This window comes from Bombyx mori, chromosome 10, assembly GCF_030269925.1.
Source record: "Bombyx mori chromosome 10, ASM3026992v2".
NCBI lineage: Eukaryota > Metazoa > Arthropoda > Insecta > Lepidoptera > Bombycidae > Bombyx > Bombyx mori.
Genome location: NC_085116.1, coordinates 12,006,934 through 12,031,835, shown reverse-complemented (window position 1 = coordinate 12,031,835; position 24,902 = coordinate 12,006,934). Strand labels below are relative to the sequence as shown.

Here is a 24,902-nt window from a genome sequence, read left to right as displayed (position 1 = left end):
CACTAAGGAAATTCGCAGGCCAAGTGGAAGATCTCAAAAATTTAACAGAAGAAGCTATCGATTATTTCACAAACTGTAAATTTAAATTATAACCACGCAGTGTAAACGAATGCCATACGATAAATAAATAAATAAATAGAAACAAAAAGTGCTCGACGTACTAATTAACTTCAAACAAAAAAAAAGGCCAGGAAAATATCTTCATTTTATTTCCTTACAGAACCACATTAGACACGGAACAGTCGAACAGGCTTACCCGGCGGCGAATGTTTTCACACCTGGCTGGATACGAATTGAAACTTTTGAAGCTTATATTCATTTTTCTCTACGAATGTTAATGTGAACGCGAAAATGTTAAAGAACGCTATTTCGCTCGTATTTCTTTTGTTTCGTACACAATAAACGTATAGCTATTACCGTCGAGGGGGAGGGTGATGGGAGAGATGTGCTCCGCACTAAACGCTTCACTTTCCCCCCTTGCCTTTTCATGAGTTTTGTCTCATGCGAGGTTTGGACGTTGGTTGTTGAGAGACAGGAGGTTTTAGTCGGTTCGACTCCGACATGCCCCGCCCTCCATCCCCAGTGAAGGGCGGAAGTCCGGCGATTTCCTCCTGACAAAAAAAAAAAAAAAAAAAAAAAAAAAAAGCTATTACCGTCGAACATAAAAAGGAGAGCGGATATTATAAATATCCAAACACACCTATCCAAAGTAAAGACGGTAGTAGGTCTTTCTTCAAAGATCGTTCTTTTTCACTCCGACTCATTGTTTTTGTCAGTCGATTCTGTGTACAGTAAATGATCTGTATCTTTTTGACGTGTTACTGTTTTTGATCGGCGGACTGTTCTTTTCGGGAGATATTGAAGAGGAGTTTTAATATTTTATCTATAACAGCAACGGGCATACGTTTAGGTATTATACCTTAAAAAAAGCTAAACGCCACATCATATTTTTTTATTTCTATTTTACATTACATATTGAAATCAATAAAAAAAAAACATACACTGGTGGTAGGACCTTATTTTTTATTGCCTAGATGTGTGGACGAGCTCACAGCCCAGCTGGTGTTAAGTGGTTACTGGAACCCATAGACATCTACAACGTAAATGCGCCACACACCTTGAGATTTAAGTTCTAAGGTCTCAGTATAGTTACAACGGCTGCCCCACCCTTCAAACCGAAACGCATTACTGCTTCACGGCAGAAATAGGCGGGGTGGTGGTACCTATCCGTGCGGACTCACAAGAGGTCCTACCACCGGTATAAAAGCTGTTTGAAGGACGGGGCCCGTTGTGACTATACTGAGATCTTAGAACTTATATCTCAAGGTGGGTGGCGCATTTACGTTGAAGATCTTTGTGGGCTCCAGTAACTACTTAAAACCAGGTGGGCTGTGAGCTCTTCCACCCATCTAAGCATAAAAAAAATACAAATGTGTGATTTTGTAATGTGTAATGTGAATCAGATACACTCTTTTTTCTATATTTAAAGATACATTTTTGCGGTTTCTATCCTAACCATTTTATAGCAGGAAAACAGCTCTGAATCAAGTTTTTCCAGTACTAATTTGAAGAATAAAGATTGTGTTTTTAATAAATTAGAAAATTGAAACCATTGATATCCGACTTTATGTCTCTAATGACGAGAATTCAATTTGTATTTTTGGAGCGAGCCTGACGACGGTTCCACAACCAACTCTGACACGCACCCAAAGTTTAAATTAATCAACATCAACAACAGTCGCAGGACATACATATCTATAGTATATGTATGTTTTAATGAAATACATATAATTTTAATGAGTATTAGATAACTCTCGACTCTTCAAATGCAAAAACCTATTTTGTTTTTGTTGAAATAAAATTATCTTTTTTTTTCTCCTACCTAAGCTGATAGCTTTGAGAGGCTATTTCTGCGTAACCTTAGCTAGTAGGTGAGCTCATGGGGCTCAAACTGGAGTGATGCTAGCACCGACCCTAGCAAGAGCCGTGCAGTCGCAGAATCTACCACCGGATCGGAAACGCGACCTACTGAGAAGATCCGGCGAGAAACTCAGTGGGCTGTGTCTGTGGGTTAAAAATGTGTGCGTGTGCAAGCCACACACGGCAGAAGTGAATCTTATAAAATTAAAAAACAATCGCAAGGGTCAATCACTCCGCGGTGCAATGGAGCAGCCGCACCCCAGGGGAACCACCTGTATGATCACGTTATCACGACGCCAGGTAGGTATGATTTAGCAAGAGAAATACGGAACGTCTATCAACTGTGTAACATCTCGTCACCGCAATTCAGGTATTGTTGAATTTATGTACAGAGACATCTGTTGATAACAAACTAAATAGAAATTAAATAAACATGGCGCGTAAGGGAAGAAATTAAGATGGCGCGTAACCGAAAAACGTTACATACGTTTTTTCCTCCCTACGTCGATAAAGAAGTTTCACTTCAAAAAATTTCGTTTTATCTTTTTTCAATCATACTCGTAGTCGATTGCTCTTGGCAGAGCAGTCGTGGCCATATGGAATTCTTGTTCATTAAAGCCTTGACAGATGTTTTCTATAGTTTGCAAACTGAGGCTTGGCGCACGCACTCGTTAAGAGGGGTCTTTCAGTAAGGTCTTTCACCTGATCAGTCCAGCGCATGGGGATTCGTTCACGAGATCTCTTACCATTGACTCGTAGTATTTTTTGTATTTTTCATTGATAGATGAAACCTGGGGTTCGTTGATAACAGTGTTCTAATATGGTTGCCTCTAGAGTCGAAAACAAAAGGAAAACGCAACATCGTACTAGAAGTAGACAATATGTCGTCTCGCCGGAACTATTATCCGCACCATCTGGATGGTTGGCGTTCCACTACAATGCGTTTTAAAAACAGTTTTCTGCCACGCACAGTAAATCTCTGGAATTCGTTGCCATCAGCGGTCTTCCCCAACAACTGCGACATTGGGTTATTCAAGAAAAGAGCATATTCTTACCTGAAGGGTAGGCAACGCACTGGCGTAAACGCTGGTGACCGTGGGCGGCGGTGAATCACTTACCATCAGGTGACCCGTCTTGCTCGTTTGCCTCTCGATGTTATAAAAATATATATATATATATATATATATATGTGTGAAATCGCCCTAGAATTCCACCATTTTGTGCACGATCAAGCAAACCAAAGCTACTTTCCATCAACGTCTGACTACCGGTGAGAATCTATACATAAATACGTGAAGCAAAAACTTTGTATCCCTTTTTACGAAAATTGCGCGGACGGAGGAGTATGAAATTTTCCACACTTATAGAGAATATAGAGAAGAAGTGCACAATGTTAATATATATTTTTAAATAATGCGTAAAAGATACATGAAATCAATAAAGAAAACATTACACACACTAAATACCATGTATTTGACGCACACACGCATGCATACTATTTATTGTCATCTTCTGTTCTTGACGTCTGTGGTCAAATTGAGAATAGATTAAATATTGTTTGTCTTTATTAATATTTTTTATAGTGTAGCCTCGGCGAAATTTGTGATTATAGAAGTATAAAATACAATCATAATAGTGTACAAACTTACAATTCCAATTAATTATAGTCGAATTTCGACTACTGCGGGACCTCTAGTTCTCTTAAAACCATATTCGAAGAAGCACATTTCTGTGCTCACGAAAAATATTGCGAGGAAAACTCATTCAGAGTCGGACGATACATAAGCTGATTTCTGGTAAAGCATTACGACAGAGTGCGAGTGATTCGAGGGAGTAATTATAAAAACTGTATTTCGCTGGCTTATTATGTCGAGATATTTTACTAGTGGTAGGACCTCTTGTGAGTCCGCGCGGGTAGGTACCACCACCCTGCCTATTTCTGCCGTGAAGCAGTAATGCGTTTCGGTTTGAAGGGTGGGGCAGTCGTTGTAACTATATTTGAGAACCTTAAAACTTATGCCTCAAGGTGGGTGGCGCATTTACGTTGTAGATGTGTATTGGCTCCAGTAACCAGAAAGCAATAAAAAAATTAAAAAAAAAGATAGTAAAGAGATTTTGGAATAATCTAAAACAATTTCTTAGAGGGCTCCGGCATGCAATTCCAAATGCTTTTTGTGTTTTCATACATTTAGTTTGATATTTGTATTAACGACTAAGCTATTTTACAATTGTTATTTCTTGTAGTAGTTGTAAATTGTATGTTTGCTTCGCGGTATAACTAGTTAGGACGTCACCTAATACCAATCACGTTTCCAATTCGAAACAACCACAGCCGATGTCGCTCCATGATTGACATCGAGCATTAATACGCGATCAGTCAATACAACATCTTCCTATTCGATTTTACAACATACATCAGAAAAGGATGGCTTTAGTTTTCCAGTCAAATAATCACTCGCTTTGAACTTCATATAGATACTGTAACGAACATGTAATTACATTTCGTTTACTGAAGCGTGTGATAGACGCGTTTATTACATGTTAGGTTGTGACCTCAGTGACGCGACCGAGCGTTTTAATAATTACAGCAATACGAGTACTTATAGCGTGCAGGTAGAAACGCGCTGATGACGCACGTGTTCTATAACTTATTAGCGGTATATGAAATTGTTCATAGCCCAAGCTGTTTCCGACACTAAGTGTTCCATTTTGAAAGCTATCCGAGAGTTTGTCATAATTAAATTTAATTAATATGTGTGGCGGTAGTAGCGTTATGTTGTCTATAGGCTCGCCCTAACAAGTCATTACGAATCCTCCTGATCCATTAACGGTGCTTTTAGGTACCTCAAGCACCGGTCACCGTCTTCGCCGAACCCGTCGCTTACGACGAAGGGCTCGACGAGTAAATTAACCCATAGACACAGCCCACTGAGTTTCTCGCCGGATCTTCTCAGTGGGTCGCGTTTCTATCCAGTGGTAGGTTCTGCCAGTGTTAGCAGCACTCCCGGTTTGCGTACCGTGAGCTCACCTACACGTCAAGGAGAAGCTGAAATAGCCTCTCAAGGCTATCAGCATAGGTAGGGAAAAAAGTTAGGCTATCCTATCTCAGTCGGATGTATAGGCGGAAAACATAAAGACAGCGTCACTTAAATTAATTTTTTAATAAAATAAAAAAATTCAATAATATCAAGAAATGTAAAGCCGTCCCAAATATGAATTTAAATAATAGTGATGCTCGCATTCTGAGTATTACATTCTAAGGTAACGTATTAACCGACGTTGATTGGCTTTGATCGTGTCCAGTAAAAGGCCTCTTTGGCAACACGAAGTACCGCTCGACGGAGCGTTCATAGCTTTTACACAGCCATTTTATTTCGAACAACCTTTTATCAGCAAATTCCCTAATTTTATTCGATTTATTTCGGTGATGTAGAGTATTTTGTTTAATATAACATTGCTATGCTTTGCTGCGACTCTCACTAAATTAATGAAACCACTTAATGTTGTACACTCTGATGGTATTCTGTCTGAAACATTCACTTGATACTTTGATACATACAAATTATTCTCGAATAGGCGATAACATAGAGAAAATTCGTTGTACTTTAGATAAATTTACTGCTCCGAATTAATTCCTGGTCAAAGGGCCTTACTGTGTAATCAAAATGTTTGCGGGGTCACGTTGATATTTTAGTTTAGCGATGTACCACAGTTTAAACATGTGGCAATCGGCAATATTAGAGTCAATTCTCACTGATCTACTGACGAGTTAACCGAAAGTCTGTAAACCGACAATTACAGGTCCGGTATTCATGATCAATTTTTTTCACCAGGTGGGGCAGATGAACTCAAGGTCCCCGCTACCGACTACCAAGCGTCTAACAGCTCAACAGCAGCTGTTTCGCTAGTATATCTAACATTGGATCGTATGGAAACCCGCTCAGAAGATCGAGCTAGGAGGCGAGCGAAACTCAGCGGGCCGATGTTATAGGCTATGAGTCAAAAATAGGCAGGGTGGTGGTACCTACCCGTGCGGACTCACAAGAGGTCCTACCACCAGTAATTACGCAAATTATAATTTTGCGGGTTTGATTTTTATTACACGATGTTATTCCTTCACCGTGGAAGTCAATCGTGAACAATTGTTGAGTACGTATTTCATTAGAAAAATTAGTACCCGCCTGAGATTCGAACACCGGTGCATCGCTCAACACGTATGCACCGGACGTCTTATCCTTTAGGCCACGACGACTTCAAAGTTTGAAGTAGTTTACAATTATCACTAACATGCAGCGATGGATTTTAAACAACAAGCGCATACTATTTTGTCCATAGATCTTAAAGGTTGTATGATACTAAGTTCTCTAATGCTGACATGCTTCGTTTGTCACTTGTAGCATATAGAAAGGCTATTTTGGAATATTTATAAGGTGATCTAGTCCGATGAGTATTATTAAGTTTTATAGCGTAAGTTGATGTACATAATAATATGTATGTATTGTGTTGCTTTTGTTTTTTTGTGTAAACTTAAATTTCTAATTTTTGCTTTTTTGTCCTTTGTTCATTCTCTACTTATACGTGGTTTTGATGGTGGAAACAAGCTTGGTTAATGTTTTAGATATTTTTTTAAATGTTATATGTTAACTTTGTACTGTTGGTTTCGCAAATAAATAAATATAATTTGATAGACATTTTCTTATCTATACTAATATTATAAAGAGGAAAGATTTGTTTGTTTCAATTGAATAGGCTTCGAAACAACAGAAGCGATTTGAAAAATTCTTTCAATGTTTGGAAGCTACACTATTCCTTAGTGACATAGGCTATAATCTTTTTGGAAAAAAATTAGGGATCCTTACTAAAACTCTAATAATGTGACCCAAGGTGTAAAAAAATTACCTAAACTATTCTTTACATCGCTTGCCCTGCAAAAACTATTGATGATAGAATAAAAGAATGTACTACGACTTTATAGAACACATTATTATTTACAAAAAATGTCGCGACAGCATATGTGTAACTATTATAGTTAAGGCGCAATAAGTGTTATTTTATTTAAAAAAAAAAAAAAACAACTTCAAACGTCGTTGAAATTTTTGTTAAAGACCCGAGCGGAGCCGGAGCTGGCCGCTTGTTATACATAAATTAAGAGCATATTCAAACACATTTATAACTAGTTAAATACGCAAATCATTGTTATTCATTCAATTATATATTAAGAACAACATATTGTACTTAAAGATTCAACGTATCACCAAATTATCTCTGATTATTAAAATATGACGATTCTAATCAATTAATAATACTGTTATTTTGTACCGGTCGCTTACATCTAAGGCTGTATCTTAAGAGTCTATAAGCAGGGCAGGTTGTTTCCTTTGATCCTGTCCCTCGGCACCCCGCTGTTACTCGATTGTTTTAATGTTACGGAAATATTGACGTATAAACATCCCTTAATACACATATAAGCCTGCGTAATACGTATGAATGTACCGTAAAATCTATACTTATACATATGTTATACATCTGAATGCGCACTAGTAGGTTCTTATCAAATTCGCCTATTATTTATTTATTTATATATTTATTTGTTTGTTTATTTATTATACTTCATGTAAAATTTACAATGCCCTAAGGCATTCTCTACCAGCAACCAAAAGTAGTGCAGAGTAAATACTGGTAGGTGCAATGAAATTTACATTAAATTGCAAATATATACTCACAAAAATATATATATATACCATACATATTTACTGCTTAGATGGGTGGAAGAGCTCACAGCACACCTGGTGTTCAGTGGTTACCGCAGCCCATAGACACCTACGACGTAAATACCGAAACCCACCTCGATACACGAGTTCTTAGGTCTCAGTTTTTACATTAAAACGGCTGCCCCGCTCTTCAAACCGAAACGCATTACTGCTTCACACCAGAAATAGGCAGAGTGGTGGTACTTACCCGTGCGGACTCACAAGACGTCATACCACCACTAAAAAAGTTATTTCAGATTTATTTAATGTTTCTGGTGTAGTCCTGATTCAGAGTCGACCGTGGTTGCCGCTAATTACATACCCGACCCAGATGACTATTTTACTGCCTATTTCTGCTGTGAAGCAGTAGGTAATGCGTTTCAGTTTGAAGGGTGGTGCAGCCGCTGTAACTGTACTGAGACCTTAGAACTTATATCTCAAGGTGGGTGGCGCGTTTACGTTGTAGATGTCTATGGGCTCCAGTAACCACTTAACACAAGGTGGGCTGTGAGCTCGTCCACCTATCTAAACAATAAATAAAAAGATGAGGAGGCAACGCAAAACTGCCATTGCCCGAAAAATGTCGTATCGGGTCCTCCGGATCTGCCTTCGGTGCTTTTAGGCTCGTCAAGCGGTCATCTTCCTCGTCGAATTCGTCTATTACGACGAAGAGTTCAACTAACCTATAGACACAGCCAAATGAGTTTTTAGTGCCGGATATTCTCAGTGGGTCGCGATTTCGATCTGGTAGTAGACTCTGCGAAGCACTCCTCTTGCTAGGGCCAGTGTTAGCAAACTCTCTCAGGTTGAGCCCGCAAGCTCACATACCGATTCAAACGGAAAAGCCCTTTAGGCTACCAGCCATTAGGCAGTGATAATATAATATTGAAATACATTTTTGACTTACTTACTGGTGGTAGGACCTCTTGTACCTAAGTCCGCGCGGGTGGGTACCACCGCCCTGCCTATTTCTGCCGTGAAGCAGTAATGCGTTTCGGTTTGAAGGGTGGGGCAGCCGTTGTAACTATACTGAAACCTTAGAAATTATGTCTCAAGGTGGGTGGCGCGCATTTACGTTGTAAATGTCTATGGGCTCCAGTAACCACTTAACACCAGGTGGGCTGTGATCTCGTCCATCCATCAAAGCAATAAAAAAAAAAAACGTAGCCATCGATCCATCCTTAAAATAATCTGAGTTCATTTTAGACATGCCACGAATATTCAGCTACTATTCGGTATTCGGTCACTTTTTTTTGGTATTCGGTATTCGGCCAAATCATTATTCGTGGCAACTCTAGTTCATTTTATAATTCAACCTTTGACCTTAATTTAATTATCTGTTTACGAGATTTTAAAAGTAAACAAACCTTTAATAAGGATTACGATTACGAGATTATATCCGAAATAAAAACTTATCAATCTAAAATGGGCTTAATACCAAGGTATTACGGTGAAAAGAGCCCTCTCGCGATGAAATCGAAGACGAGTAAATTAAAGATTGCTCCCGTGAGATTCGAAACGCTAAATCATGTTTTGTATTCGAACGAAAGGTATTAAGAAATCGAACGCTTTCTATAAAATATTTTTGCCTGTTCGGTGCGATAAATTAATTTGTTAGGCAATAAATTTTGTTAAATAAGTCTGTGCTATGGAAATTGAAGGCGATAAGATCTTAGCAATTAGCATAGGTCATTATTTTTGCGTCTGCGTGGGCTATATTTATCGCTTTGATTTAAAGGTTCGTGAAATCAAAATGTTCCAATATCAATTACAATAATATTTACAGTTTGCATTATTAAAAAAAAAATCCCATAATTCTGAAGATTTCAACCCATTGTCTTTCAATTAGTTTCAAAGGTCATAGTCAGTCTCGTCAATAAATATTTTCATTTTCAACTCCTTTTCGAGCAATTGCACGATTGGAAATTATTTGAAGGATAATTTATTTTTAATTTGTCTATGCTAGGAAACGAAAGTACATATTAAAGTGTCGAAACATACTCAAGAAGACGAAACTGCAAATTGTTGAGACGCTCGTTTTCTTAATCTTTTTGTATGGGGCTGAGACCTGGATCTTGAAAGCGTCTGACAGGCGACGCATAGACGCGTTTGAGATGTGGTGCTGGTGGAGCATGCTGCGCATCCCTTGGACGGAAAAGCCGAACGCTTCCATCCTCAACGAGCTAAAAGTTGACCAGAGGCTATCCACCAAATGTCTATATAGAGTGCTCCAATATTTTGGTTATATAGCAAGAGAACCCTCTGACAACTTGGAGAGACTTATAGTGACGGGTAAAGTGGATGGAAGACGATCCAGAGGTCGGAGCCGAAAAGGATGGAGTGACCAAGTGTTCGAGTATCTGGACATGAGATTGGGCCACGCACTTCACTGTGCCACTGACCGACATAAGTGGCTACAAATTACAAAAAAGGCCGCAGGCGGGCGCATCGCGATGCTCAGCAATGAGCGATCTACTGAAGGAGGAGGAGGAGGAATTTGTTGTATAAGCGTGACCATAACAATGTGACCATAATAATAAACGAGCATTCGTTTATATTCTCTTCGCGGTATATAATAATAATATGAAGTGAGTGCACTGAGGTATGATTTCAGACGATGAAGATACCATTTTGTAGTATCATACCACCCGTAACGGGAGTAAATTCGGACCTCATTTTAGGGCTTGGAGACGATGAACTGGACGCTCCATAGTTTATCGTCTAGATAGGCATCGGATTATTCATGCTATGACTATAAGCTGCGGTGAATATTCCAAAAAACAAACGCGCCGTGATTTCGCTACTGTAAAAACAAAACATAAATACTTCAAATCATTCGAAAATTAGATTAAGTTCCAATTTGTAATGTTTGTGCCCCTGAATCAAAACATACGCAGCCTAATGAAAGCTAACGAAAAGGGAACTCACAACTCCGCCTAACTCGATAACAATGGCAACAGTCCCGAGGACCTTTTCAAAGCAAAACGAGACTTCCTGCTTGGTTCCAGGAGTCGCATCGTATTAATTAACTTCTGAACTTCTTTGACAGGTTTCCTACGCAGGTTATTTCGTTTAGATTTTATCGCTTAAGCGAGTTGTTTGGTGATGTGCCGATACGTCGCGAGTTTCTCGAAAACATTTATTTTGTTTTTAAACGTAAATTGAAAATTTTGATTGACTTTAAAACAAGTTCACCGTTGCTTTTATGTATGCGTGAAACGTATCATTTTATTGGGCTGTCTGATATAACTCTAAGGAACTTTTGATTTTTGTAAACTTAAGTCAAAGGATTGTTCAAAACACTTACATCGGTGGGCCGTGAATTGAATGGTAGACGTTTTTTTTTTATATTCTTTATTAGAGCCAAACACCCATTAGGTTAAGTCGGCTTTTGGTAGACGATCAGATATATTTTTTTAAACATGCCAAATCTTAATGTAATTACGGGAATATGACAATACGAATACCACTGAGTATGAGTGAACCTAACCTTCAAGCGGAGCTTATAATTTAAACTATCTAAAAAGTGATTTCTTAGTATTACAAAAAGGGTTCAACTATTGCTAATTTGATTTCGGTAATTTTAGATCTACCCAAATTATTTTCGAATATTTTCATTTAAAAAAATCACTTCGATTTCCCCAACAAAATCCGCCACACCAACGTTAGATGCCAAAGGATTATAACCATCAACAACAAATTTATTAATTTTACCGTTCGACATTCCTTCGATAAATTAAAAACGAAAATTATTCGAAACACCCTCTCTCAGTTATAACAGGAAAAGTTAGTTAATTCCTCTTCAAACAATCTGATGACTAAATAAAACTTGCTCTGAAAACTGGCTGCAATGGAACAGCGTTTTGAGCTCTGCTAATTGAAAAACTTAATGTTTTCGCCGTGAAACTATATTTTAAATTTCATGGTGGATATAAGATTAATACAAAAGGATATCGTTTTACCCAACTGAATTCCTTTGCAATTATGCGCCATGCAAACAAGTTACAGTGGGTCGCGATTTCGATCCGGTGGTGGATGCAGCGAAAACTCTCTAAAATTGAGCCCGTGAGTTTACCTACTGGTCCGAGGGTAGTTGGAATAGCCCCTTAAGTTACCAGCGAAATAGGTAGGGAAAAAAAAAGAGAGGCGGGCCAATTTCTAATAAGGTTAATACTAGTTATATATCCTGTAGACCGTATAAATCGCATTAATTATGACACCAAGCTTTTTAATTATTTTTTGCAAATCTATATTCTATAAAATATCTAAACGTATATTCAGATTGGTTTAGCGGATGATACTGTGAAGTTGGGTAGCGATCGGATTAAAGTCAAAACAAAGATCGCTCAGCAAAGTGGGCCGGTTTTGACTAGTATTCCCTAGAAAATCTTTAAAACTCTTGTAGTTGTTGTAGTCAATCACGAACGCGACCATGGGTATATCACGACATCATTCTGACCGTGTACCTGATTACGGCTGATTATTGTTGACTTTCCATCAATGGACAACAGATGCGGTGTTTATCTGTCAACAATTAGTGAATGATTCTTCTTTTAAATAGTTAAGACAGTGTTTGTCACGGTTTAATTAGTGGTGTGTTAAAGCAAATAATATCATGGTCGATGTCATTTTATATCCTATACATAGCCTGCAGTATCAAATTAACTTGAGAGTGTCTACGAGTAAAAGGCTCTTAAGTTCAGTGGAATTAACATTGAGAAATAATTCGTTATTGAGTTATTAATTATAATTTTTACAGATAAAGAAACCAAAAAGAAAATAAATACAATTCATGTATTTTTTTTTTATTGCTTAGATGGATGGACGAGCTCACAGCCCACCTGGTGTTAAGTGGTTACTGGAGCCCATAGACATCTACAACGTAAATGCGCCACCCACCTCGAGATATAAGTTCTAAGATCTCAGGATAGTTACAAGGGCTACCCCACCCTTCGAACCGAAACGCATGACTGCTTCACGGCGGAAATAGGCGGGGTGGTGATACCTACCCGTGCGGACTCCCAAGAGGTCCTACCACCAGTGATTAAATGCACTACTATATTTCCATTTTTGCCAACAAAAAAAACTTACCAGAAAATAATAATAAAGAACTAAAACAAATTTTCTTCGCTATATTATGTGTCATTCATAACTAAATAATAATCAAGGTTAATCAAAGGTAAGGAAAAAAATAACACCGGTGATCTACCATCATTATAGACTTTGTCGACTCCCAATAGAGTATATTTTGAATTGATACATTTTAGAAGCGAAGAATCGATTTAATTTTAAAATTATATCTAAATACAGAAATCGGTGTAAATATATTCAAATCTACAAAATTAATAACAGCAGTCCATAAGTGAGCTTTAATGTAAAGTGCTCCTCTTCATAACTTGATTGAAACTAATTCAGAAGTCACTCTTCAACTTTGACTTATTAAAAGCAAAAACTTCAAGACTTCCAACAGTTTGTAAACAAAGTTCTATTTAATATTGTATATATCGATTAATGCATATTTCACGTTAAAATTAAAGGTGGCATGTTTTGACCCTGAGTTTTTGTACGACATGGCCTTATTATCTTATGTTTTGGGTCTGGGCAAACAATCGCCTGCAGCTTTGGAATATTTTTTGTGTCCTCCAATCCTTATCTCCAAAAATCGCCCACATGAGTCCCGCAATAGCGTTCAGTAATAGGATCCTACGGACATCGTAGTCCGCGCTGCCTTCATGTCACTTTGAAGCACAGACCAAAAGATGGGATAATCGGAAGTGCTACTAAATGTAGACACTGGTGGTAGGACCTCTTGAGTCCGCACGGGTTGGTACCATCACCCTGCCTATTTCTGCTGTGAAGCAGTGATGCGTTTCGGTTTGAAGGGTGAGGCAGCCGTTGTAACTATACTGAGACCTTAGAACTTATATCTCAAAGGTGGCACATTTACGTTGTAGATGTCTATGGGCTCCAGTAACCACTTAACACCAGGTGGGCTGTGAGCTCGTCCATCCATCTACGCAATAAAAAAAACTTAACAATATATCTCTACCTCACTAGCATAACAGCTGCGGAACTAGGCAGACCTGATCACCATACGATTACCGGTCTAAAGTTGGGGCAGCCGTGGCATATGGTTTCTTAATAGAAACCAAAATGTATATGTCTTTTATGTATATGCATAATTGATGCTAATGCTTCAATTAGCGCTTCATATTTGGGATATTGTGGAAAGAGTCCACAATATCCCAAATACCTACAACGTCAAATTAAGTGTCAGCGTGATGGAAAAATGAAACTGTCTGAGTTGTCGATAGCTTATTTTTTCCATTTTTGTTTGCAACTGTCAGTCGCCGGTCACATTCTGTGTACACGCGCAAAATTTCAATTAAAATATCGTTCTTCATGTTATTGGAAGTTGGAAACTGGATTTTTTGAGGCGATATTTTCCAAACGTGTATTATTTAAGAAATAATATGTACAAAAAAAAACGATATAGAATTGTATTATCTTAGTATTAAAAACACTTTGTACACGGTGCAGAGTATAGCTCTCATACAAGGGTTCGTAGGTCGGAAGCTGGTTACTTACAGCTTTGTTCTCAATAGGTACTCAGTTTTTCCCAAAAATTAACATACAATAGATGTTTTTTTTTTGCCAGGGGCAGAGCCAAGTCGCGGCCTACCGCTTAATACTCTCCACAAGCCTCGTTTGAAGAAGGCTGGTAAGAAGATGAAGATGGTTGGTAAATTGAGGAATTTGAAATGTGGTGTTGGAGACGGTGGTAACTTATCCGGACCGAACACCGAACAAACTTGCCCATTCACGAAAAGCTCCACATAACACTCATCAATCCGTTGTCAGCGCATATTAAGCTTTGGACACATTGTCCGCAAAAATTCTGACCACCTCGAAAATCTGATGGTAGTAGGTCATGTCGACCGAAAAGATCACATAGTCGACTGATAGCATCACTAACCAGCATCTCCATGCCTGAAGCTCTTAAGACTGTCGAAGATAGAAACACGTGGAGAGGAATTTTGCAACGAGTGACTGCATCAAATTAGAATAAGTGTAGAAGATTATTATTATTTTTTTGCCAAATTAACAGCGATTTAATTACAGAAAATGAGATGTAAACAAAATTACGATCTATAATAAAGCAAAAATCACTGGAGCGAGCGACTCACACCCACGCAAGTGGCATCTGGTAATAAAAAATCGCTTTATATGTACCTACTATGCCTTGTTAAACAAACGTGGCTTGACAGACTTATGGATCTATGAACAGTTAGTAATTGAACGTTTTGTGAGATCTTGTTGAAAATGTACTATGACTTAAAAAAAATCCAAGAAAATATAATAGTAAGTCACTTAAATTTCGTCGAAATCAGAGGTGGGACATTAATTTTTGTAAGCGTAAGTGCAATCTTCATTTTTACTCGGGCAGGTCCCGAATCTCCGGCTACGTGACCGCGCCTAGGGGGCATGTGCGGAGTATGTGAGATCGTCAAGTCCCTGATACCTTTTCTGCAATCTTCGTGCTTTGTCTTGAAGCGTCATGCATTCCAGTTTGAACGGGGGGACAGCCACTATACTGTCCTTATAAGAGATAGATCTTATGTTTCAAGGTGGGTGGCAACACTCATATTGTGTATATATGTTTATATGCGTGTCATATATGTTTAGCAACTCCGGTAACTTCTTAATGCCAGGCGAGCCGTAAACCAGTTCACACGTCGGTTGAACAAATTCGGTTTTAATAATACTATTATGATTCCTAAAAACCACATTCAAAGTGGTTCAACCATTCAGTAGATTGGTTTGCACATACGCACAGTTACACAATAAATCTGTTTCCGATTTTATTATCTCTACAGATAAGCACTGGTTATTACAAAGTAGTTTGTAACAAAAATATATATTTTTGGTTTAAAAACTAAAGCAATGAAGCATTTCAATAGCAAGCTGAATGAACAATTTATTTATTTATTTTTATGGTCAGTATGTTAGAGCGAAGTTATAAATTTATTGTTTAGTCATCGGTCTCTGATGCGTGTGAAATTTCAGACGTCTGGAAAATCGATTAGAATGACGTTCAAAGATTGCTTTATATTGAAACGAATAAACCTACAAGCTAAGCTAATAAAAGTATGTTACAAAAAACGAATATATTATATGTACATAATATATAATAATATATACACCGTTGTGAATGTAGAATGGGCCGATATGTAAATTCCCTTATTACCGTAATTACGTGGGTAGGCTTATCCGAGCTCGACACTTCCACTGACGGATAAATGGAGCTGCGATTTGACATTGAATTATTATAAATATTCAGCGTAAATTTACGATATTTTCACATGTTCAGATTTTTAATAAGCCAGAGAAGAATTACTAAAATTGACGTGAAAAGTAATTGAAATTTACACACTAACAGTACTGGAATTTAACCATCCTATCTATTTCTTGTTGCTAAACAGTTATAAATTTATAAACGCAATTGTTTTTCTAGATACTTGTAACTAAACAGTAGTAACTAGTTCACGGATTTAACATAAAAAGGCTCTCCATGGGCATCTAAGCCTATAAAATACAAATCCAATGAGGTCTTGTCACATTCAATATTAAACGGCCCAAAGGCAATTTTTTCTCGTGTATTGCATGTGCAGGAAACATGTGACATTGAATGTTGAATATTTTAAGCAAAGACATTGACTTCAGTCAGAGATTGAACTAGATCAGCGAAATGATCGAGTGGGTTGTAAGTAGCTCTTTGTAGGCAAGCTAGACAAATCTGTGCTCTTGATTACCGATTTCCGCGCACTACTGGCCGCAAGGGAGGTTGCGTGCATCAGCGCGCCCATTAATTAAGTTTTCACTCATTCAGTTTTGTCATTGAATTTATGGTACAAACTACTAATGAACGAACGATTAACATGATGGATTTATTGTTTTGGTGGATGCTAACATTGAAATTTAAAAGAACGTGAATAAATAGATTAGCTCAATTGTTGATTTTTAAGTGCTTTCTTGTTTTAAATAACGCAGTTTTCTTCAATATCGTTCATTAAATTTCGCGTACGATTAACACAAACCGAAGCTTAATCCGATTATGTATCCACAGTACAATATTATCGCAAACTTCGCGCGCGATTTGTTAACGTCACGAACAGGCCGACCACCCGTGCTGACGTCCTGTGCAGACTGACGGGACTGCTCGTCACTGCTGGAGCGTGGCTCTCCGGGAATTCCTCCCCCTCTCGGCGCTCCCGTCTCTTTGGATATGACATTGAGCCACAATTTGTACCTTGCCAAATTAGATGCGGTTTACACGAACGTTTCAGAAAATAGAATCAAAATTGAACATGATTGTGTTCCTTATTAGCAGTGTTTCCACTTTAATGATTTCCTTTCTCCGCGCCTCAATTCAAATTTCCCCTTGTCAGGGCTTTTTTCCCCTCAAAATTTTTTCTGCTGTAGTTTTTACTTTTGGCCCTAGTGTAGTAACGCTAGTCCACGGTAGAGTCCATAAAAAATAGATCACAAATTTACCGCAATATTTTAAGCTAGGTTTTACCCATGACTTCCCGTAATTTCCCCTTTTAATGTCTTCGCCCTTTTCTCACCCTATGGACCCTAATTTCCCCTCAAATGGGGAATTTCTCCTCATTGTGGAAACACTGCTTATTAGTGTCGGGTTTGCAAAACGGGAATAAGAGAAGACAAAAGTAAGCTTCTAGAGATTTCGCAAATAACTAACAAGGCTTGTTATTTCATTGTTTCTGTATTAAATATCATTAATAAGTTCGAATGAGAAGGGCTTAATGGATCCATTTAGTTAAAACGCGATTGGAAATCACGTTAGGTGCGGTAGGCAGCGGCTTGGCTCTGCCCCTGACATTGCTAAGGTCCATAAAGGCAACGGTAACCACTCACCATCAGGCGGGCCGTATGATCGTCTGCCAACAAGGGCAATAAAAAAAAAACGCTAACAAATGGCTTTGGACAATAATGTAAATATTTTTTGTCCTTCTAGCACGAAGAGGCTTTTTTGGTACTATAAAAGATAATGTGCGTCCAATCGTATTATCCGACATTAAAAACAGGCGTGACCGGTCCCGGAAAACGAGCGAGACGTGATTTAGGTAAGTGAAAATACAAACGAACGCTTAATCTCTAACGAGACTATCTGTATTTGTTGTGAGCCCCTGTTAGTTTAGGAAAGTTTAAGTTATTGTTTAAATTTTAACGTAGTGTGTCAGTTTTATTGTGGTTGTATCATTTTTTTAAAGTTGATAGTAATTCGCAACTCCGGTTAACGAGTCGCGATTCCGACCTGGTGCTAGAGCAGATATTAGCGAGTTCTCTCAGACTGAGCCCGTGAGCCAGCCCATCATAAAGGCAAGCCAGAATAGCCCCTCGAAGCTACTGGCAGGTTTACTGGTGGTAGGACCTCTTGTGAGGCCGCGCGGGTAGGTACCACCACCCTGCCTATTTCAGCCGTGAAGCAGTAATGCGTTTCGGTTTGAAGGGTGGGGCAGCCGTAGTAACTATACTGAGATCTTAGACGCTGGGGAATTCATTTACGGATACCCGGTCAAGGGACCGGGTTATGTTGGACTCCGGTGCCTCCAGAGAAGAACAGGGAGAAGAAGAAGACAGGGGTCCTACGCCATGAGAAAGGCGCGCGAGGCACTGCACGGCGTCAGCCACGCAAGAGCTACTCTGCAAAACCGACTACTGACTAAACCCCATCGAGCCCCACCACTCCGACTCCACGAAACCCACGGTACCGCACAGTGCGCGCCGAAGGCTCGCCGTCGCAAACTATACTTGAGACCTAAGAACTTATATCTCAAGGTGGGTAGCGGCATTTACGTTATAGATGTCTATGGGCTCCGGTAACCACTTAACACCAGGTGGGCTGTGAGCTCGTCCACACATCTAGGCATTAAAAAAATGGTAGGTAGGCAAAAAAAAAGGTGATTAGTCGATAATCGCTCGTTTGTGACATACTAAGCATTCTGCCGCGAAACAAAATTGCTTTCCGGTCTCAACGTGAATAAGAAATAAATAACGTCAAAATTTACAAGATTAATAGATTATTAATCAGAATATTTCCTTATCAAAAATGGTATTTTATGATTAAATTTCGAATCTATTAAAACGTCCTAAAAGCCGGAAATCTCTATGGCTACAAATTTATCTCTGAAATGAACGATGATTTCGTCGAAATGTTCATTAAATTCTATTTGAAAATAAAATTAATGATAAAGTATCTATGATATAAACGGGTTTCCGAGGGTCGCTTTGATGGCTCTCAACTAAATCGAATACCTTTAGAAGTACCTGTAAAATGTTAAAAAATAGGTCGAAATGAATTGATTTAATTATTCAATTAATTGGTATTGATTTTGGAGGGGAGTCGAAGCTGAGTGCCGCGTTTGGTCGGTTTTATACGACTATGCTATTTTAATCAAAATTGAAAACAAAATAAATTCTTGATCAGTTTATCGCACACGGGCAGGCGAAAACGTTCACAAATAAATAATAGTGTAAAAAAAACTAACAAAATACGCTTTTATAGAAATTCCAACTAAAAAATAGAAAATAAATTTGAATTAAAAATAGTGTAAGAAAAAATGATTTTATTGTAAAAAACGCGTGGGGTGCAAAAAAATAGGTATAAGTAGTTATTTTATGAATAACTACTTATACCTATTTTTTTTTAAATAAGATAATAGATTTTCTATGAAAGCGTATTTTGTTAGTTTTTTTAAAACGATTATTTATTTTTCATTTTTTTAGTTGAATTTCATTTTTAAAAATTTTTTTTAAATTTTTTTTTAAGTATTTAATTGTCATCAGTCCTTAATTAAGTATACCAAATTATAATCCGACGTTGTGAAGGGGGTCAAAATCATGTTCAAAGATTCCGTTACAAACATACATGCATACGTCTGAAGCTAATAAAAGCGTATTAAAATATTGTCTAGAGGTGAGTTAATATGGATTTAATGTGTGAAAAGACGAAGGCGAAAATCGTTTGAGCAGATCCTGTTATGTACAATCTCGTCGCTTATCGAGTCTCATTTCATAATTCGTCGTGGCCTAAAGGATAAGAGGTCCGGTGCCGGTCCGGTCCGGTCGTATCTAGCGAAGTAACGGTGTTCGAATCCCGCAAGCAGGTACCCATTTTTCTAATGAAAAACTTACTTCACAAATGTTCACGACTCACTTGCACGGGGCACGAATAACATCGCGTAATAAAAATCAAACCCGCAAAATTATAATTTGCGTAATTACTGGTGGTAGGACTTCTTGTGAGTCCGCATGGGTAAGTACCACCGCCCTGTCTATTTCTGCCGTGAAGCAGTAATGCGTTTCGGTTTGAAGAGTGGGGCAGCCGTTGTAACTAACTATACTGAGACTTTAGAACTCATATCTCAAGGTGGGTGGCGGCATTTACGTTGTAGATGTCTATGGGCTCCGTTAATCACTTAATATCAGGTGGGCTGTGAGCTAATCCACCCTTCTACGCAATAAAATAAAATTCAATGTAATATCAAATAATTAATAACCTAAACTCTTTGTGCGTGCATTGAATATTTAAACAAATATGTATGAGTAATAAGTGTCTGCTATAATATTTCTAATCATCCTTTCCCATTGTTTTAGAACATTAATATTTGTTTTAATTATTATTATACCTAAGTGTAATAGTTTCTGTGTTTTCGTTTTCGTAACGATTCTTGTATATGCGATGAGCCCCAAGGGTGTTTTTGTATTATCATATATTCACGTTCGCGGCTCTAGATCCAAGTTTGTTTAGGATCCTTAAAACGTAATTAATTAATCGCGCAAATACCAAGAAAATCCATGTTTGGGGGTCGTATTTAATATTATGAGGTGAACTCTGTAATTATATTACCCTAATACTGAGATGAGACGTGCCTCCATAATGAAGCCTACTACAAAAGAGTAATTGCCATCAGACTACAGCGGCGGTAAATTACGTGAGTTTATGTAGATTTTCAACGTAATTGGGATTTTTTAAACGTTTGTATGTTAGTTTTTTGCGGTTTCAATTATTAAAACATCTTGTGTACGTGGAGATCAAACCCGCAAAATCATAATTTGCGTAATTACTGGTGGTAGGACCTCTTGTGAGTCCGCGCGGGTAGGTACCACCGCCTTGCTTGTTTTTGCCGTGAAGCAGTTATGCGTTTGAGTTTGAAGGGTGGGGTAACCGTTGTAACTATACTTGAGACCTTAGAACTTATATCTCACGGTGGGTGGCGGATTAACGTTATAGATGTCTATGGGTTCCAGTAATCACTTAGTACCAGGTGGGCTGTGAGCTCGTCCACCCATCTAATGAATAAAAAAAAGACTGGTTAGTTTTTGACTTTAAGCGTTTGTAAGTTAGTTTTGTGGGGATTCAATTAAAACATTTACAAACAGTGTCTGGATTGATATATTTGTTTATATATATTTATATATTCGTAATGTTCAATTGAATTTGTGATATACGTGAATTTCGATAATTCTAGAATGAAGAATACTAAAACGTATGTGTACGAATACTGCTAATACTATAGAAATGGTAGTCTGTATTATATTTTTAATTTAATTAAATCTACTGTGACAATTACGAGCACAGCGAAGGACATAAAAACTAACCTTCGATTTCCTTAAGACGAAAAGATATTCAAAAAACAAAAAAATATAATTTAATGTTAATCTAAAAATATTCGTAAAAATTTAATGGAATTCACAATTAAAAAATTCTTGTTCAAAAATGTTCAGGATTTTTTTTGCATGCCACCTTTTTGTATCATACATTTTCTTTTGTAAAATAGTAGAAAAAAAGTTTATTTCATTTTACATAAGCACATTGGTAACCAATAGAGTGACCAGTGACCACTCGACAGGGGGTGTTTGCGACTCGGTTGACCGCCTTAGCATAATGCACGTTGGGGGAAAGCTAGGGTTGAGTGTTATCGATCATTTAAAAGCCTCCGAAAACTTGAAATTCAATTTATATTCGCATTATCAACAGTGCTTCGTCGATTTTGAATAATATTACTTAAATAGGCAACAAAAGGCGTAAAATTACGTAAAACTTTTATACAAATTATACAAACGAACAAACATTTCTTTGTTTTAAAAATTTCATTCATCCATTAACTTTTTTGTTTTTTCCTACATAATCGTTGGTAGCCTAAGAGGCTAAATTATTCAAACTTCACGAGGACCGGTGAGCTCACGGGCTCAGCCTGAGAGAATTGCTAACACTAGCCTTAGCAAGAGCAGTGCTTCGCTGAATCTACTACCGGATTGGAATCGCGGCGCACTGAGAATATCCGGTGAGAAACTCAGTGGGTTCATACTTCCTGACCTAAATCCAAAATTTGGTAATTAAGCACTCTAAATTGGAGAGTGGTGGTAGGACCTCATGTGAGTCCGCACGGGTAGGTACCACCACCGCGCCTATTTCTGCGGTGAAGCATTAATGCGTTTCGGCTTGAAGGGTGGGACAGCCGTTGTAACTATACTGAGACCTTACAACTTATATCTGAAGGTGGGTGGCGCATTTACGTTGTAAATGTCTATGGGCTCCAGTAACCACTTAGCACCAGGTGGGCTGTGAGCTCGTCCATCCATCTAAGCAATAAAAAAAAAAGAATCTACTACCGGATCGGAATCGCGACTCACTGAAAAGATCCGGCGCGAAATTCAGCGCGTTGGCCAAAATTTGGTAAATAGGCACTCGAAATTAGGGACTTAAAATCCAAGGAATTTAAGGTACTAATAATTATGTGATTGTTTGTTTTGATGAAAATTAAAGATTACTTTTTCATTATTTGTATATTTGAAAATTACCTGGTAACCCTGGCCGCCCACTCCGCGGTGCTTCGCTTTATTGAAACGGGCGTTAACGGTTCATCGGGTTTTTGTCATCGCCTGACGCTCAATGAACAATGGATACCTAAGCCTAATTTCTAATAGTCCCATTAAACCTTTGACTATTGAGCGCAAAATTGAAACCTAGTTAACCTGTTACTGTTTTAATTAAAAAAAACCTTGCAACTTGTTCCAATGCTTTGAATACTACTTATAGACTTTCTAGCTACAGATAATGAAGATGTTACAGTTATTTAATGTTATTTAACATTCGAATATGTTATTTCCAACATTATCTATACATATAAATAAAATTGGAGTGTCTGTTTGTGATATTGAAATAGCCTCTTTTTACTACATGCATTTGAATATATACACGGTACATACACCAAAATAACATTTTTTACAATTTTTGTCTGTCTGTCTGTCTGTTTGTTCCGGCTAATCACTGGTACGGCTGGACCGATTTTGACGGGACTTTCACTGATAGGTAGCTGATGATATAAGATGCAACTTAGGCTACTTTTTTTAGACTAGATTTGCCCCGCGGCTTCACCCGCAGTACGACAATAACCGCGGGTAACATCGCGGGATTCAGCTATTAATAATAAAATGTAATGTTTCCGAAGCGAAGCGAGGGCGGGTCGCTAGTCTATAATATAAAAACAAAAATCGATATATATGTTTGTTTTATATATACCTACGTGAATCATTCATCCAATTGTTATGAAACTTAGTACAGTTGTAGTTAGCATTCTAAGAAAGGTTTCTGTCGTAAAACCATCAATGTAGGATGGATAGGACACAATTTAAAGAAGTCAATGTTTTTTGCATGAAAAGTTTCGTGTTTGACTATCGCTAATTGTATCATTAGTGTTAATCACCTATCAGCAGAGCGTGACCGGTTGTCATTAGTATTTATAAAGTTATTTACTGCTGTAAATGTTTTTTTTCTGTACATAATAAGAATTAATAAGTACCTTGAGGTATGGTAGTGTATTTGGTTTACGGTTTCGACTTCACAAAGATCCCACTCAGTCAACCATCCTTTTGATGAAATTTGGGTTTTATTTTTTATTGTTTCAAGTACTTTATCTGTGGTTAATTTATTTTCTTCAACAAGTATATGCCAAGGGACCTTGGTGATTTAGTACCATCGCATTGATCGATTTAGAATTTCATTCTGTGATTAGCAAGAGGATTTAAAAAAAAAAGGTCCATCGTTTTTACTTTAGCATTTCGCGATATAAAAGAGCTTCACAAGTCAAAGTCGCCTAAAATAAAGACGTAAAATTCGTTGAACTGACAATCTTACCGAACTATTTTCTTGACCTTTTTTGTTGGATTAGATTATACATACAAAACTATACCGTGAAGTGTGGCCTAGCGTGATAAGAAGCGTACTTTACTCTGTATGTTGCCCGCAAGTGACTTTGAATAATAAACATTCCTTTTATGCTATATTAGCGGCCAGCTCCGGCTCCGCTCGGGTCTTTAATAAAAATTTCAACGATATTTGACGTTGTTTTATTTTTTTCAATAAAAGAACACTTATTGCGTCATAACTACAATCGTTAGACATATGTTGCCATGAAACTTTTTAAAATTAATAATATGTTCTACAAAGTCGTAGTACATTATTTAATTCTATCATCAATAGTGTTCGCAGAGCACGCGATGTAAAGAATATTTTAGGTAATTTTTTAACACCTTGGGTCACATTATTGGAGTTTCAGTAAGGATTCCTAATTTTTTTCAAAAAATATTATTAGCCTTTGTCACTCGGGAATAGTGTAGCTTCCAAATTGTGAAAGAATTTCTCAAATCGGTTCAGTAGTTTCGGAGCCTATTCAATACAAACAAACAAACAAATCTTTCCTCTTTATAATATTAGTATAGCAAACGGATTCCAACTAAAACTTAATATATCAGTTTTATTTGCGCTCCTAGATTTTTCATATTCGTTTCTCGTGAAATGAGTTCGTGTGGTCGTTTTATTGACTCGGAAATTTAATAGTTTTTTTAGTAAACATGACTTCTCTGTCTCTTTAAATAAAGTTTGAATAGTAAAACAATTTGATGTTTCTGCTTCAAACTCGGAGTGACTTAAGTTTCAAAGAAAAATAACACGATTCAATAAAAACCAACGGTCCGAATTACAATGTTTCTGCTAAACAGTGATCTTCTTGATCATATAAGGCTCGGTTAATATTAAACTATCATCCAGATATTTTAAGGAAACACCCCTTGAGTATCCTAATGAGAAAATTTTGGAATGATGAAACGGATGAAAATATTAAAATTCTGTATTATATTTAGGTA

At 37.6% G+C, this 24,902-nt stretch overlaps 1 protein-coding gene across 8 annotated transcripts in view; it reads right to left on the bottom strand.

Moving 5' to 3' along the window:
* Window positions 1-24,902, bottom strand: part of LOC101736393 (ras-related protein Rab-37) — a 78,174-nt gene that overhangs the window by 26,661 nt on the left and 26,611 nt on the right. For 2 of the 8 annotated variants that reach the window (XM_062670688.1, XM_004923206.5), the window contains exon 1: window positions 16,769-16,886. The exons of 1 other annotated variant lie outside the window; for it this stretch is intronic. The gene's annotated coding sequence lies outside the window, so the exon portion shown is untranslated. Of the gene's footprint in view, window positions 1-16,755; window positions 16,895-24,902 lie in introns of those variants that run through there. 5 more of the 8 variants (XM_021353491.3, XM_038013417.2, XM_038013416.2 and 2 more) reach the window with 5 other exon arrangements.